This window comes from Dipodomys merriami, unplaced genomic scaffold (genome assembly GCF_024711535.1).
Source record: "Dipodomys merriami isolate MVZ:Mamm:240054 unplaced genomic scaffold, mDipMer1.0.p SCAF_32, whole genome shotgun sequence".
NCBI lineage: Eukaryota > Metazoa > Chordata > Mammalia > Rodentia > Heteromyidae > Dipodomys > Dipodomys merriami.
Genome location: NW_027204715.1, coordinates 14,347,986 through 14,366,150, shown reverse-complemented (window position 1 = coordinate 14,366,150; position 18,165 = coordinate 14,347,986). Strand labels below are relative to the sequence as shown.

Below are 18,165 nucleotides of genomic sequence, written 5' to 3'. Positions count from 1 at the left end.
TTGAATTGGAATATTGTTCTTCATAGCTAAGCAATAATCACACCTTACTCTTTGTAAATTATGTTTCTGGTGTGCACCTGATCACTTAAAGATATCATAAATGTTTTATTTTTATTTATTTTACTTTAAAAAAGACAGTTATTTTGGCATCTGTAGTGAAATCAATGGTAACCTGTTCATTTGAGCTATAATATTTCTTTTCTTTTTTCTTCTTATTATCATTAGTTGTACAAAAGAAATTCCACTTAACAAAGAAATTTATGAGAACAACATATCCTTTCAATATTCTCCTTTCAATATTCTCATCCATTCATCCTCTGCTTATCCCTCCTCACTCATCTTAATTTTGTAGGATGTACCTTGGATTCTCCTTCTTCTCTTTTTTTCATCTACCCTTCTATTCTGACACCATCCCACACCCTTCCTAGTATCATTTTCCTTGTGTTTTATTTTTGCTGAACTTTGATTTTGGCTTTCTAAGAATTTACACTATTTGAGATCACTCTTGAATCTACTCCATTTCAGTTAATATATTTGTATACATTGCATATCACCCAATGTATTTATTTATGTGTTTGTGAACTAAATCTCACTTTTCTTCTATAGCTGAATATCCCAGCATGTGTACATAATATATTGTCTTCATCCATTTATTCCTTAACAGGCACAAAAGCCAATTATGCATCATGGCAGTTAGGAACATGGCTGCAATAAAATGCGCATGCAGAACTGATGATGCAATATACCTGGTGTCTGTGTGTGTAGCAAAGAACAGTGTAGATTCTTTTCTTCCTCCTAGGCAAGGCTGCATTGTGCTAACATAGTAGCTGCTCTAACTGGGATAATATAATGTGAGATTTGAAGCCTTCTCCTGTAACAAATGTCCTAGTTATGCTTTCAATCAATGCAGGAAGCTGGGAATCTCTATCTTACCCAAACCTCACGAAGCTACATCCTCAAGGTAGGATAGATGCTAAGTATTTAGTTCTCTTCTCTATGGAATCATTGTTTATCTGCACTTCCACTCTCCCCAGTGTCACTGCAACATTTTTGCTGCAATATGAAATATACTATTTGTTTATTTGTTGTAGAAAGAACATTTTTTTAAATGCACATTGAGATATAAATGAACCATTTGAATTATTCATGATTAAAATAAAGGAAAAATCAATGTTTCTTTCTAGCTTCCTATACCGTATACTTAAAATGAGAGGAGAATATAGGACACAAATTATGTTAATAACTGTATCTTATTCATATTAAGTATGTATTTAAGGCTTTATAACTTAACATTACCTTAAGCTAAACTTTTATCCATATTTTACACACAGAATTAATATTTAAAATAACACATTCTCCCAGGTTTTGGTTAACATGCTAATTTTAAGTAGGAACTGCTAATGCATTGAAGAAAATTCCATTACCAAAAATTTAAAGCAAATTATGTAAAATGAAATTCTGAATTACCCAGAAATAATCTTGATACAGAAGTATACAAAAAGAAAGAAAATAAAGTAAACTTCACAAAACTAAAATCTGAAGTTAAATGAATTTTCCATGTTTAATAATTTTTTAAATATAATTTTTTCCAAGTCTTTCCATTTCCTAACAAATGGGGCAATGTCATTCTTTCTGATGGAGGCAAAGAATTCTATTGTGTATATATACCACATTTTCTTGATCCATTCATCTACTGAGGGGCATCTTGGTTGGTTCCATATCTTAGCTATGGTAAATAATGCTGCAATAAATATAGTTGTGCTGGTAGCTTTAATGCAGTCTTGTTTGTGATCATTTGGGTAAATGCCCAAAAGTGGGATTGCTGGGTCATAGGGGAGCTCTCTGTGGAGTCTTTTGAGGAACCTCCATACTGCTTTCCAAAGTGGTTGAACAAGTTTACACAAAATTATATTATTGAAGTAAGCCACGCCCAAACAAACACAGGTCCCATGGTTTCCTTTATTTGCAATAACCAGTGTATGTCTGAGTCAAACAGAAAAGGTCAGATAAGTTGATTTTAGGGAAATGAACCCCAAGATAAGTATTCAAATGTGTTTTTTTCTTTCATGTGATTGTTTCTAACATATTTATAAGATGATTTCTTTGTTGCTTTGTATGTCCCTCCCCCACAGTATAACCTCTGCTTCCACGGTATTTGATGTTGGTATAATTTGTGGAGAAGAAGGGGAAAAACAAATCGTTTAAATAGGGATACGTGTGGACCCATTGCAACAATGAGCTCAGTTGTTATGTGGAAAAAGGGGCTTTACAACTTTGGTGTTGGGGAAGGATTGGGTAGGGGGGGGTGGGAAGGTAGTATGGGAAGGGATGGGAAGGAGAAACAAAGGAGGAGGCAACAATGCTTGATAAGAATTGTACTCGTTACCCTGCCCATATAATTGAACCCCTCTCTATGGTATTTTCACACACACACAAAAAGGTACAATATTTACTTTAATCCAAAAGAAGCCAAGAAAAGAGGAACAAAACAACAGCAGATACCATCAAGATCGATAACTCAAATAAAACCATATCAATGATTACATTCAATGTAAACATCCCCTATCCCATTACATTTGACCATTTCAATTAATGGACTGACAATAGCGGAATAAAACATTAAGAGCTAAAAAAATAATTTTTAAAAATCTAATTCTATAGAACCCCTCTATACCGAATTTTCACAATAAAAACTTATTTTTTTAAAAAAAACATCTAATTCTATTAAAATTATAGCAGTTGAAAATTTAAATGCTCCATGATTTTAATAATCAGGATGTTAGTCAGGTGCGGTGGCTCATGGCCTGGAATCCTAGCTACTGAGGAGACTGATACATGAGGATCCATGTTCAAAGTCAGCCTGTGCAGGACAATATTAGAGAGTTTAACCTCCAATTAACCACCAGAAAACAGGAAATGGTGCTGTGGCTTCAGTGGTAGAGTGCTAGTCTTGAGCTAAAGAGCTGAAGAACAACCTCACAACTGTAAAAGAAAAAAAATCAGGATGTTGAAAACTCTCCATGAAACTAAAAATTTCATGCTCCATAATTTCACAGTGGACACTTTGAAACTGCAGACTTCAGCATTAGAAGTGCAAAAGTGGACATACAGTGGAAAAGAGCATGAAAATTAGCTGGTACTTAAACCCATCATCATATGGAGGGATTTTGTTTTTCTAATAGATTCCTCAATATATTGTGAAATTTGGACTATGTTTAGTAGTTATTAAAATAACAAAATATCAGCCTGGTGCCTTGACTCATGCCTGTAACCCTAGCTACTCAGGACACTGAGATCTGAGGATCACAGTTCAAAGCCAGCCTGGGCAGGAAAGTTCTTGAGACTCTTATCTTCAATAAAGCACCAGAAAACCAGAAGTGGCACTGTGACTCAAGTGGTAGAGCACTCACCTTGAGCTGAAGAGCAGAGGGACAGTGCCCAGGCCCAGAGTTCAAGCCCCACGATGACAAAAAATAAATAAATATAATGAAATAAATAAAATGAAATAAATTAAAAAGACACAATTTCAATTGATTTTTTTCCATAAAGTTGAAGATATATATATATATAATAGATATTATGTATCCTTCTTATCAGATATTAGGAGTATATGTCTATATATATGTACACACATAATATCTGTATTGTATGTATATACACATATATAGAAACACATATGCATATATAAAATACACACATAATATATGTGATAATGTTAAGGTATCTCAGAAATATGAAATATCATATGTATGTTCAAATATATGTAATTAATATTACAATAACCATTCACTGATACTATCAGAATAATTCCTTAACTTTTCACCTTGTCTTAAATTTCACCCTGCATTACTCAAACATTTAATTTTGGGGCTCTTATAAATATTTATTATATAGCACATTCTCTCAAGTCAGCTATTCTATTTCAAATAAATTTCAGTACTTCTCTGACTATAAATGTCTGATTTCCTTGTTGTAGGATTGTTTTTCTATTATATCTACTGTATTACAAATATCATAGACAAGGTAATGACTTTGAAACAATAAATATTTATTTTTTGTTTCAAAATAAAGTTAATGTGGTTATTTGACTGTAAATTAGAGTCTAATTTAAAATTCATAAAGTATTCATTTGTTTAATTTTTCACCTTGTATGTGTTGTACCTTTAATGTTCACTAGTGCTCCTCAAAACATTAGATTGGATATTTGGAAAATGGCAGTTAACATCTCTAGTCTCATGAAGAAAATACTCAGCCATCATACATATTATAATAATTATCATAGTACTTAGAACAAGAATAAATTAATATAGCATTAAGAAGAGTGTTAGACAGAAAATAAAATTTTAAATTACAATTAGAAAATTATACAAAGATATGACAATATGAGGGATAGATACACTTGGCTCCTGTCGCACACACCTATAATCCTAGCAAGGGTAGGAAAGTCTTTGAGCCTTACCACCAATTAACCACCAAAAAGCTAGATAGAAGTCAATCTATGACTCAAGTGAAAGAGTACTAGAAGCTAAGATACAATACCCAGGCTCTGAGTTCAAGCCCCAGTTGCAGCAGGAAAAGAAACAAATAAGATAAAAGCAAAGATTAATAAGCACACTTAAAAACACTTGTGCTTCACAGCCTATAGACTAGTCAATAGGCTGAGATTTGAGGGTAGAAGCTGGAAGTCAACCTGGAAAGAAAAGTCTGAGAGAACCCATTTCGACTTCAGTTGGAAAAATCTAGCCTTCACATGTGTTTCATATGGTAAAGTGCTCATAATGATGAAGTCTAGGGAGAGCATGGAGTACTGTATTCAAATTCTGGAAGGAAAAGAAGGGGAGAAAAAGGGAGGGAGATGGAGGAGAAGAGAGGAAAAAAAGAAAGAAAAAGAAAGAAAAATGGCAAGGGGGAAAAAAGGTAGAAAAGGGAAAAGGAAAATAAATCAAACAGATAAAAAAGAAATAAGCAAAAACCTGTTTTTTGTTTTGATTAACTGGATATGGATTTTTCCTTGGTTAATCAAGAGCAGAATTTTAGGAATAGATTTTGAGAAGATGGTAGATGCACAACTGTGGTTTGATTAAGATAATTTTTGGCTTTTAAGTGTTTTCAGGCAGATAATACATAAATATAAAGCAAATATTGACATCTGGCAAGAACATATTGTATATTTGAAGTCACTAACTTTGATGACTATTTCAGTTGGAAGAATTAACAGATGATGATGGTAATGTTATTATTCACTGATTCCTGAGGGTCATAGTATGGATTTTACCTTGTGCAAAGAGAGGATTGAGTGGTGTTACTTGTGAATCATTACCAATCATCTTCAGCAATTAAAGGGAGCACTTCTAAGTTTGTTTGTTTCACTCTATTTTCAGGGTAATTTGTGTTGTGATTTCATTGTTTTATAATCAAACAATTTTATAGACACACACCATCAGTAATAACAACAGAGAGAGAGAGATCCACAGTAAAATAAAAGTGCAATACTGCCTATAGCAGAAACTGAAAGGGATACTTTTTGAATCCTGGGGCAGTACTTTCTCTTCTCAGTATTTTTCTTTTCTTTTCTTTTCTTTTTTCTTTTTTTTTTGGGGGGGGGTGGGGGTCCGGTTGTGGGGCCTGAACTCAACCTGGCGCTGTCCCTCAGCTCTTCAGCTCAAGGCTAGCACTCTATCACTTGAGCCACAGCGCCACTTCCGGCTTTTTTTTCTTTTTGCTTATGTGGTGCTGAGGAATCGAATCCAAGGCCTCATGCATGCAAGGCAAGCACTCTACCACTGAGCCACGTTCCCAGTCCCTCTCAGTATTTTTTATTTGGCAGAGTAGTTTGAATTTCATGTGGCCTATTGTCCATATAACTCAAGCAAAAAAAAAAAAAAAAAAAAAAAGAGCTCTTTCTGTTTAGTTATCTAATATTTTTCATCCTTAATGTGGATATTTTTTTCCGGAGAATATACTCATTGAAATACAGTTTCCAAATGGTTACATTTGAATATAACAATTGTAATGTATTTTTAATATATTTTAATATATTTTTTTCTGATTTTATTTCAAATAGAAAGTACCATTGCTCAGACGAACTGTGTAAGAATTTGGGATGAAGATCTACAGCCACTGGAGAAAAAAATATATATTTTTTTGGAAAATCTCATTTTAGAAGTGAAATTGATTTTTTACTTCTAGTCTTTCACCGTAGAATGTCTGGAGCATTGAAAGACAAGGCTTGGTAGCGTCCCCCAATCCATATGCACGGGCTTGTCAAAGGAGTTAATGGCATGAGCAATGAGAGGAGAAAGGTTGGGACGTGACTCCCCAAAAGGGATAGGGTAGCATTATACTTTCAGATGTCTTTAATATCCACTTGAAAGTGCTGTGCAGATGTGCTCAGTGGTGGTGGAATCTCTTTGTCGTTCTGTGAATGCCACTTGCTTCTTGCCTCACTTGCTATGGGGTTTAATCGGGAAAAGTTTATCCCGGGGATTCCTGAGCAGAAGGTTAAACTGATTTGTTTAGCATACATCTTTGCTTTTTCAACTTAAATGTGCTCTTGTGTAGACATCTTTGCTAGATGTGATTTTAATTGTGAACAAACATGTATTCTTACTTTTCAGTTGCCATTTCATGAACAGAAAAAATGATAAAGAATTTATAAATGTTTCTTTTACTGCAAATCAGTAGGAAAATAACAAATATCTCTTAATAGTATTGAGATCAGAAAAGCATCTTCCAATATGTAGGAAATACCAGCTTTACAACAGAAAAGATAACTAGTATTTTGGAAAGTTAGTTTGATCAATAATGTGAAAGTTATCTTAGGGCAATCTCATTTTGTCATCTCTAACACCAGTGAAAAGGAGAGATAAAATTAGCTTAGTTATTAAGGGATTTAAGCAAACAGATAATTAAGTCACCCTACTATTGCTCTAAATTATTTGAATTACAGAATTTAGCAGATATTGACATTTTGATTTATGTCTCCACTTAACATCCTCTCTATTTGGATGCTCAGTAAAGAAATCTCATTGTGCTCTATTATGCCTCACAAGGCAGCTGTATAATCCTTATTCAGTGAACGATTTTAAAACCTGAAGATCACAAGAGCTGATAGAATATTTGAGCTGCTATTAGCAGTAGTGCATGCCAGACCTCTGCTTCTATATGCAACCTTTCCTCCAAACTGGGTTTCTCATTTCTTTTTTATTTATTTTTTATTGTAAAGGTGGTATATGTAGTGGTTATAGTGACATAAGTCAGGTCATGAGTACATTCCTTTCCCACAATTCACCCCTCACTCACTTCTTTCCGCTTTCCCTCCACCTCCCTCACTCCCCTCCACCACAAGTTGTAAAGTTCATTTCCAGCTTAGTGTCTAGTGAGTAGAACTGTTGGATTTGTTCACCCTTTGTCCTTTGTCTCACCATTTCTGTGACTCCCCTTCCCATGACCAAATCAGATAAACATCTACAATACAAAGGGTACTGAAATAAAAATTAGTGACAACTGGAGTAAATGAAAGTGTGTTTGGAGGGGGACAAAAGGAAAAAGAAATAACCATATACAGTACAGTAAGAAAACAACAATGACAACAAAACCCTCTTGTTTTCACATCTTGTAGTTCATTTTTATTAACATCATTTTATAAGGTCATATGCACATAGCTATTGTGCTAATGTGATCCTCTACTAATAATTCTATGCTTCCATCAGAAAGAATGACATTGTCCCATTCATAAGGATATGGAAAGACTTGGAAAAAATCATATTAGGTGAAGTAAGCCAGACCCAATGAAAACGTAAGATACCTGTTTTCACTCAATTCTTTACAAAAATTTCCTTTTCAATTTCTAAATTGCAATACTTTTGTATTTCTTAATATTGCTATTTGAAAGAATGGAATTTATTTTAGATATTTAATCTACTAAAATAACTGAATTTATTTTTAGATACCTTGAGCACCTGATAGTTTGTTCTCCAGATGTTTTCTTGCTGTATTTTGTTGTTCAATTTGGTTCACATAATGAGGAATTAAAAAAAAAAAAAAGTTGGCATGTTGTTTTTGTCATCTTTTTGAAAGCAAATATCTTGAAGAATCTTTGTATGATTCACACCAACAGAATTCGAAAAGTAGCAAAATACCAATTGCTTCTCTAATGTTACTAGATCTTCTATACAATCTTGGTCCACACACACATGGTTCTATCCAATTACTTCTATGTTAAAGTGAAATTAAAATTTTATTTTCTTATCAGTCTCCAGTAATTGAATGATAAAACTATTTTTAATTTAAAAAAATTACATGGCAAGATGCCATTCCCTTGTGTAGCTTGTTAGTATTTTCATTTATAATTGATGAAGCGGTACCCATTTTCCATTTATAACTTTTTTTTTGTTTAAATCACCCTGTGGAGATATCCTCCAATAAAATTATTTTAGGCAATCAAATTACTTAGATAACCTTACCAGGAACAATTCATTACAAACATAATATGGTAACACATATTAGGAGAAAATTGTATACAGTAAAATTGTCTGTAGGGAATTGAATACACATTAATGCATAAAATACAAATGAAGTTTCTATATTTTTATTGTAAAGATACTGTACAGAAGGGTTACTTACAGTTACATAAGCAACAAATGAATTCTTTATCCAAATGAATACTAGGCTGGCATTCACCTACTTGTGTCACAGCTTCACTTCTGAGTTTTTGGTGATTAAGTGAAAATAAAATTCTCACAGATTTTTGATGTCACAATGGGTTTTTGATGTCTCAGTGGTGATAAAGTCACAACAGAATTAGACTTCACAAAGACTTTTGTTATTTCGAAATATAAAGACATAATAATATTTTCATGTCACAATTATGTGATGCCATACTAGTTATTAGGTTACAATTAGTTTGAGATTTCACAATGGGTTGGTAATGTCACAATATCATGCCAGATCTCAATTGTCACTAACTCACAATGAGTATATGTTAACAAAGGAATTGTGATGTCTCCAAAGGCATGTGTTGTCACAAATATAATGAAGTCCAAACACATGTGTGATGTCACAATGTGACACAATGTTTCATGATGTCTGGCAGTATGATGTCACAGTGGTCATGATGTCACAGTGGATTTCTTATGTCAGTTGACACACCTGAAATATTACAGTTGAAAACATGAGCTCACATATAGCATAAGATTTCACAATGGCAACATGTCAAAAATGTAATGAGAACAGGACAGGTGTGTGATGTTACAGTGTGTTAGTGATATCACCATGGCAATGTGATATCACAATGGTTGTGCAGTCTTCATGAGTTTGTGATATCACAATGACTTTGTAATATCGCAGTCACATGTCCAGGTTCCATTGCTACTAGTTCACAGAAGTCTGTGAAGTTCCTTGAAGTCTGAAAGCCTATGAATCTTATAAAATCTTATGAAGTCATAATAGGTTTCTGAACACACAACTGGATAGTGATATCAAAATGGTTATGTCACAACGACATGCCTGATCTCAATTGTCAAAAACTCATAATGAGTATACAAGTTCACAATGGGATTTTGATGTCTCCCAAGGCACTTGTCACAAATGTGATGAAGTCCCAACAGGATAGTTGAAAACAGACTATGAGCTCACAAAGGGCCTAAGATATCACAATGCCAGCTTGTCACAAAATTTATGTGGACAGGAAAGGTCTGTGATGTCACAGTGTGTTAGTGATACCACAATGGCAATGTGATATCACAATGGCTATGAGGTCACAATGTTTTTATGCTAGCAACCCACATGCCATATTGGAAAAAGAATGAAATCACAGAATAGGTTTTCACATTATGTCTATTATGCCACAATGACAATGTGTGGTATTAATGCTATTATGTCATTGTAGTTTGGTGATGTTACAATGAGCTGATGGTGTCATAACGACAATGTGATGTAACACTGGTGATGATGCAACAAAGGTTTGTGATGTTCCAATGGCATGTCTGATCTCAATTTTCATTAGTTCACAATGAGGTGATGGGTACACATGGACTGTCATTTCAAAAAAAGGGTATGTGTTTTTTCAAAACAGCTAAGACTTCATGATAGGTTTGTGATGCCACAATGTGACTTTGATGTCACAGGGAACGATGATTCTCAGAAGTCAGTGTAAGTCACCAGCACCCATTCTTCATCTATTATTTCTTAAGGTCTTAAGAACCAGCCTCACTTATGGTTTAGAGAGATGATCTATTTCTCAAAAGTTCAGCATCATGAAATAGAGAGCACTTTGAATTAGTTGTGTTTCCCATCATGGGATTTCAATGTCTCATAGCACTAAAAGAAATTTTACAAAAGTGAAATGTTGCATTAATAGCTTCTTTGTTTCAAAGCTTCTTTACATTTTCCACATTCAAAAACCATTGTGTGAATGTGGTTGCCTTCTTAGCATGTAATGTCTCTGATCAAAATACAAATGCCTTAAAAAATGCTTCATGACATGAGATGACATAACATTTAAATATTCATTTTGAAGGAGGAAATCTAAGTCTTCCTGAGTACATCATCCATGACACATAGGAAATGTATTTAAATTTCAAAAATAATTAGCATAATTTAGTGTATTAAAAAGGTAAAAAGTGATTTGATCCATGTGGGAATGAGAACTCTAGAAATAATATAAATCATTATTCAAAAGTAGGAAATAAACCTATTATTTCTCCCGTTCTAACAGAAATGCCATTATGTTATCCATTTTCCAAGCAAAATAGTTGATTTCTTTTTTTTTTTTAATTGTGAAAATATCGTATAGAGGGATTACAATTACATGGTCAAGATAATGAGTACATTTCTTATCAAGCATTGTAGCCTCCTCCTTTGTTTCCCCTTCCTATCCCTTTCCCCCAATCTTCCCTCCCCCGCCCCCCCCGCCCCCCCGCCGGCCCCCGTCAAAGTTGTAAAGTTTGTTTTTCGAGTACTTAATTTCTTCTTATAGAGGATGAAGTCCTAATTATTCAAAGAAAAATTCTAATTTTTTTCTCTTCTCAATATTAATTTTTTTCTATATTTAAAATTTAAAATTGATTTCTGATATTTATAATATCTTATAATTACTTCAATAGGATTCTTCTAATAGGATTATTTTTCATTAATGCCATTCTGCTTAAAATTCTCAATATGAGTCCAGCAACTGGAGTGAATGTGGTTGAGGAAAAGTACAGGTTATTCCCATTTTTTCCAAGTCATATTTCCTAACTGGAAGATTAAAGTTACCCTTAATCCAGGTAAACATTTCAGAAGTTTTACTAGGCTGGGGAGGGAAACCTATGAAAATCTGACAACATCAGCAACTTTGATTTTTGCATCTTTAGAAATCTCACTTTCTGGAAGGTTTCTGCTTTCCATATAATCCAGTCCCATGGAGAAAGATAAAGCATTCACAGAAGCAATAAATATTTTCTTGAATAATATTGCCTTAATATTCAACTATAAACAAAAAGAAAAGGCATAGTTGAAATAAATTACCTTTATTTTTGGAATTTCTTAAGGGAATATATTTTTTTAACTCCATACAGGTAGCACAGGAGAAATAAAATACCTCCTAATGACATTCTGAGTGTAACGCTATGTATAACCACAGAGAATAACTATCTAAACAAAAATGTGTATTTTTGTGTGTGTGTTTCAGTGACATTCAAGAGTGAATGAATTTGGAGATACAATTACAGACACACCTTATTTTTTTTCTTTTTCCATTCAAGTTATATGGTTTTAGTTTTGTATTTCAGTTTCAAATTGCTGCTACTAATCTTTTTAATGTATGCTTTGTGATTTGTGTTGATAACTAACTGATAACAATTTAAAACCACCAGCGATCCTCATGAAATATTGACAGTTTGTTTCTTTCTTCTACTTATGACACTGTGTATTATTCTAAAATGAATACATGTACAGAAACACACAGGTATACCTGAACATGCACATGGATATGTTGAGATATAAAATACCTACTGGCAAAATGTTTAATTGATGCATTAAAAAGTCCGTTAATTCCAAAAGTTGCTTGAACTATTCTTCAATATATAAGGTCTGCGTAACTGTTTACAGTCAGGCTGTATTTTCATCTAACCTTTCCAATTCATGTATGCAAGCTAAATGGAATGAATACAGATTTGATTTATTTCAATGAACTTGTGCCATACATTTGAGAATGTATTTTAAATCAAAAGAATCACAGAGTCACAGTCTCCTTGTAACTCAGTCCATGCCGTGAAAGCTGAACGGCTTACTGAAGTTCCATGACTGTTTTCATTATGTGACACTGACAATATGCCATCTAATTGACATTTGTTATCCAGTGCTCCTTTAGTATCAATTCATATAATTGGCCTGGTACTTTTGAATCTCATTATAGTTTTAGAATTTTAAAAGTCACTTTAGGCTCATTTTACATTAGGTAGTCTAGGCTTCTGAGTTTAAAAAAAATGTCCCTAATTACTGAGGTTATTAGGAACTTTTTCAAGATTATTCTTATATATTCTTTGAAGTCTAGTGAAATTTTACTGTTTTGTCAATAGCATGAACAAAGCTCACAAGCAGAAAAGAAATTACAAGTTAGATGACTTCTATTTGATATGAGAGAGTTGTTTCTGTAGCTATACATTATCTCACATAGAGCTTTTTCTCTAAATCTGCTTTGAAGGGCATGGGCATAACTTCAGTAAAGCACAGGATTCCAGATGAATAATGGTTGCATGAATAAACATGCAATAAAATTAGCTTGTACAATGGGTATGCTGTTACTAGATGCTGAGGGGGAAACACACGAGCTGCTTTGTCCTCTGCACAATGCTATCATAAAAAATTGGTTAGAGATTTTCAGTAGTTAAATTCAAAATCCTTAGATATTTATAGAGTTATGCATACAAAAATTTGAACCTAGGAATATTCTTTAATTTCCAGGTAAAACATAGATTTTCCTTCAACTACTCTCAGATACTTTCAGCCGCAGGAAATTGTTTGATTTACAGGTTACTGTGGATCGTGTGTGTGTGTGTGTGTGTGTGTGTGTGTGTGTGTGTGTGTGTGTGTGTGTGTGTGTGTGTGTTTATATTAGGGCTTGAACTTAATCACCTCAAACACTTATGTCTGGTGCTATTCCATTTGTGCCATACCACAGGATTTGGCTGGTTCATTTTGTTTGTTTTGAGAAAGTTTCTCTCAGACTTTCCTACTTTGGCTAGCTTAGAACCTCCATAATTAGATACGAGTTTACTGAGTTGTCAGCTCTATAGATCATTCATACAATCAATGGAGAAATCAATTGGTTATGCATGAATCAGTATTAAAAGAAATTCTAAAAAAAGAAGATCATAGAAGCTATTAAGACAACTCAACATTATTAACACAGGTCACTGAGCATTCACAGATATCTATATATAAAATCTTAACACTGTCTATTACCTTTGTAAAACCTTCAAAGTAAAGAAGGATCAAAAACAGAAAGAAATGTATATTGTCTTATGAGACTGTCCATCAACTGTACAATAAGAGTATTTTAAAAAATGTGTGTCGTAAGGAAGTTCAAAATAAACGTCATGGATTTTTCTTTCCCGATCCTTTTTTTCATATGTCACATTTGCTTCTCCATTGATATACTCTTGTGATGTAATTACTTGAGTTTGCATAATTATGAATAAAATGTTGTGAGAAGAGTTAAATGACACTTTACCACATATACATTAAGCAAGTCACTTAATATCACATTAAATAAATTACCTTGTTCTTTGTTGACTGCATAGGAGAAGAAATATTTTAGGCATTTTCTCTTAGTGCTGTCATAAACTGATGACAGAGCATTTGGCAGAGATGATATCTATAAGGAAAACCATTCCAACGATTAATACAATGGGCATTCTCAAACGTTTAGAATTTTTGAATGAAAATCTGACTATATTTTCTCAGAGTTCTAGATTCAAATATATATATTCATACATATGTATATATACTGAAATATTGGCAGCAGGTAATTGTTTTTGAGAGCAATACTTTTATCAGCTTCCTGAGGAGTTACTTTCTTTCCTGTGCAATTAGTTCACTGTACGAATACTTGATGAGGAGCTCGTTTATAAATTATTACAATTTCTTTAGTTTGGAATAATAATTAGAAAGCCCAAAGACATTGTTCTGAAATGCTTATTTTGAGAGATGACACACAGGAAATAATTGAGAGAAGACAGTTATGGAGGCCCTGATTTGTCCCTCAAGCCAGCTGCATGAGCGCAGCCGTGGGGAGCCCACCATCAGCCCTTCACCTCTTGAGGGCTCACCGTCAACTCTTCAACGAGGGTTGTGTCACCATTTTGGCTTCTGTCACTGACTTTTGAAAGACTGCCTGGGCCCAAAACAATTTTAATTAGTTTGTATTTGAAAGCTGAGTATTAATTAAATTTCTTATCCTTGAATATATTATCCTATTTTAATAACATTCTCACAGTACCTATTTTTATAGGAGACATTTGCTTATTTGGTGGGAAAAATTGTATATTATATTTTTGTTTTGTTCTGCGTTACTGAAAGAAGCAATCGTTCTTATGTAGTATCCTTAGTGATGATGCTTTCAGAACTTTCAATTGCATTGGCCTTGTCACTTGAACTAATCTAGAGGATTATTACAGTACTCTTGAATAGTAAATACAAATCATTTGGAAAACATGCATTAGAACAGTTTGTCTCCCTGAAAGCAGTGTTAGACACCCACGTTTCACATTAATTTCCGGACAATCTTTTCCTTATTTTACCCTCAATTCTTTTCCCTGCTCATTCTCCATTTTATTAAAACAAAAATAAGCACAAGGAATAGACCCACATTTATATACTTGCAATAAGTGGTAGAAAGTAAAACATGAGATGATTCAATGGCTATTCAATTGGAATGATTTTAAAAGTGGCCATTCAGTGCCTTTTGCTTGCTAGAATAGTGATCTATCACTTGAGTCACTCTTCATCCCTGGGTTGAAGTTTGACATAGAGTTTCACAAACAATGCTACTTGGGCTCTCCTCAAACTATAATCCTTCCCTCAGCCTCCAAGTACTTAGGATTACAGGGATGAGCCATTTGTACCAAGCCTAATGCTATTAACATTAACTTTACTTGTCCTTTGCTACTGTTGAATTTTTTGTGGATATCTAAAATAACAACTATCTTAAAGAGTAAACAAATCTAGACTAAATACTCTACTAGATGTAGTTTATGATTATATTAACTTATCATTTCTCTATCACACTTTGTTTATAGAATCAGAATATGACAAACAATCCAGCAAAACTTTCTGCAAAACATGGAAACATCCTTCTGGTTATATAAGACTTGAGAATTGGAAAAGTACATACTACAACGAAGAACCTAAAGTTTTAAGTATACTTAGTTTCATTTAAGTTTTAATTCAAATAATCAAAAGTACATAGTGCTTACTATGATGGTTATGAAGAATAGAGCAGTGTCACTTCTCTGATCATCAGGGCCTTCAACCAGTGAATTACAGTTCCTTCCCAAAAAATCAGGTGAAGTTGTCAAAATGCTAGGGATTCAGTGATGGTAGGAGCGTCCTCCTATATTTCCAGAAACTGACCCTAAAGATGTTACAAAGAGTCATATAGTGTAAACTTTGGTAGGAAATCTAGAAGGAAACTATAAATCCAATGAAAAAGCCTGAGAGGGGAATCCAGACCATGTGACCGAAATTTAAGATAAATGCTGGAATATCTTAAGAAAAGATAGATAAGCCACATTGACCAGCAGCTTTGATGCCAGAGATTCAGGAAGAATTTTTTTTATCTTTTTCTCTTTTTTTCTTTATTTTCTTATTATTATTAATAAGTTTTGTTTTTATTGTGAAAATACGGTACAGAGGGTTTACAATTACACGAGAAAGGTAATGAGTACATTTCTTATCAAGCATTGTTGCCTCCTCCTTTGTTTCCTCTTCCCATACCTGCCCTCCCATTCCCCCTCCCTCAAAAAGTGGTAAAGTTCATTTTTGGACATAACATCTTGTACATCTCATTGTTGCAATGGATCCACCTGTATCCCTATTTAAACAATATCTTTCCCTTCCCCTCTCAAAATTATGCCAACATCAAATACAGTGAAAACAGGGGTTATACTGTGGGGGAGGGTCATACAAAGCAACAAAAAAATCACCTGATAAATATGTTAGAAACAAAAGCAAGCAAGAAAAACCACTTGAGTCCTTAAAAACTCCCATTCTCCTGGATTGGAAGGATCAACATTGTGAAAATGGCAATATTTCCCAAGGCTATCAACAAATTCAGGAAGATTTTGCTACCCACAAAAATCATAATATACAAAACAGCCTAGAAATCAACCATCAATACCAGTTTCACATTTGTTTTTGTCTGTGTGGAAAATGTGTTTCTGGTCAGTTGTTCTCAATTTATGTTGGTGAACAGTCACCCTCAAGAAATGAGCGAATGTAAACAGTGTTTCTACTAGTGCATCCGTGAATTTTGTCTCTCAATTTTTTCTTATAGTGAGAATAGAGGACCAAGTCATAATTCTCAACTCAGTGATATTTTGTGATCCATGTGCCATAATTTATAAATGCATGGGCAAGTAAATGACTTCCATGTTTCTGTTCACATCCAAAGGTCTAAAATATTAAAAATAAGAATGTAATGCACAATCTGTTGTAAGAAAACAGAAGTAACAATTGAAATGATATTTAACCACAACAATATTTGAGGATTATACAAAAATCACTTAGAATTACTCAGAATATTTGAGAAATTATGAAATAAAATATGAAGTGTATTTACTTAAAGGAAAAAAACTGTTCCTGCTTATCTGCCATCTAAAAAAGTGTTTCAGAGAAGTTAATATTAATACTTTAGAATTTTACATATACCTTCTCTGAGTCAAAGATTTTACATGTGTGTATGTATGTCAGTGTACACAAATGGACATATGTATATATAACAGGTGTGAAAATACCTTCAGTGTTATCCTTTGGTTAGAGAGACTACCCTTTGTCATGAAAAGATTGTCTGTAGTCCTTTTATGAATTCCCAAGACTCTTTTACTACTTAAGGAAATAGCTTAAACACTTGCAATTTATTTATTTATTTTTTTAAAGTCAGGATGGGGGAGTGGGAACCTTTGTGTGAGTGGCTTAGTAATCCTAGTTACTCAGGAGGCTGAGACCTGAGGAGCATGGTTTCAAGCCAGCCTGAGCAGAAAAGTCTGCAAAACTCTTATCTCCAATAAAACCATTCAGAAAAAAAAAATGGAGTGTCACTGTGGTTCAAGTGGTAGAGCAAAATGGTTCAGGGTCAGCATCCAGGCCCTCAGTTGAATTCCCAGGACCAGCCAAAAATAATATAAATAAGTAAATAAAATATCTTCAGATCAGCAAATGGTTAAATCCTACTTAACTAATAAAATAATTTGATTGATGAAACTTACTTGGATCATTTAGTATTTGTACAACTACATATTATTTTAATGTTTTGAGAATCATAATAAAATATATATTTATGAATTTAATAATTGTCAAAATTAAAAATAGCTAAGCTATTTTGGGGCTGCATAAATAGACATAGGAGAATTATACTATATTACCTATCACTTTATGGCCACTAGAAGCTTTTAAGCATAGGAATTTCTCTTAATTCAATATGTTCTTATGTGTTCCTAAAAATAGATAACAATATGTTATGCATAGTAAATATTTAAATTTCACTGTCTTATTTGTTCTAAAATCAACAGCGCACTACAAAGAAACCTCTAAGGGATGTTTAACCCACAGGAGTTCAGAAGCAATCTATTTGCCAACCTAAATAAATAGTTCTAATTTTAGTATATTTGAAGACAACACAAAGCCAAATCCTTACTGCTGTCATGTTCTATACAATAGCAAACAACGATATTTGCCAATACTTTCAGCATGATGACAATTCTCTTCAGGTACAAATTTCCTACTGTTCAATAATGATTGCTGTAGCATTTCTATTTTGTTAATATATGCCTGGAAAGATTAGAGGAAAGACAGTTGTAGCATTGAAGCTAATTTTCAATAACTTGAGCACACAGAAAGGAAAGGGGAAGGAACTCAGACAATCTAGAAAATGATAGGTAAGGGGCTGAGAAGGTGGCTCAGTGG

At 33.5% G+C, this 18,165-nt stretch overlaps 1 protein-coding gene across 2 annotated transcripts in view; it reads left to right on the top strand.

The window, feature by feature from the left end:
- Window positions 1–18,165, top strand: part of Cdh12 (cadherin 12) — an 836,266-nt gene that overhangs the window by 300,789 nt on the left and 517,312 nt on the right. The window contains exon 1 of one of the 2 annotated variants that reach the window (XM_070042223.1): window positions 942–961. The exons of the other annotated variant lie outside the window; for it this stretch is intronic. The gene's annotated coding sequence lies outside the window, so the exon portion shown is untranslated. Of the gene's footprint in view, window positions 1–941; window positions 962–18,165 lie in introns of those variants that run through there. 2 annotated transcript variants of the gene reach the window in all.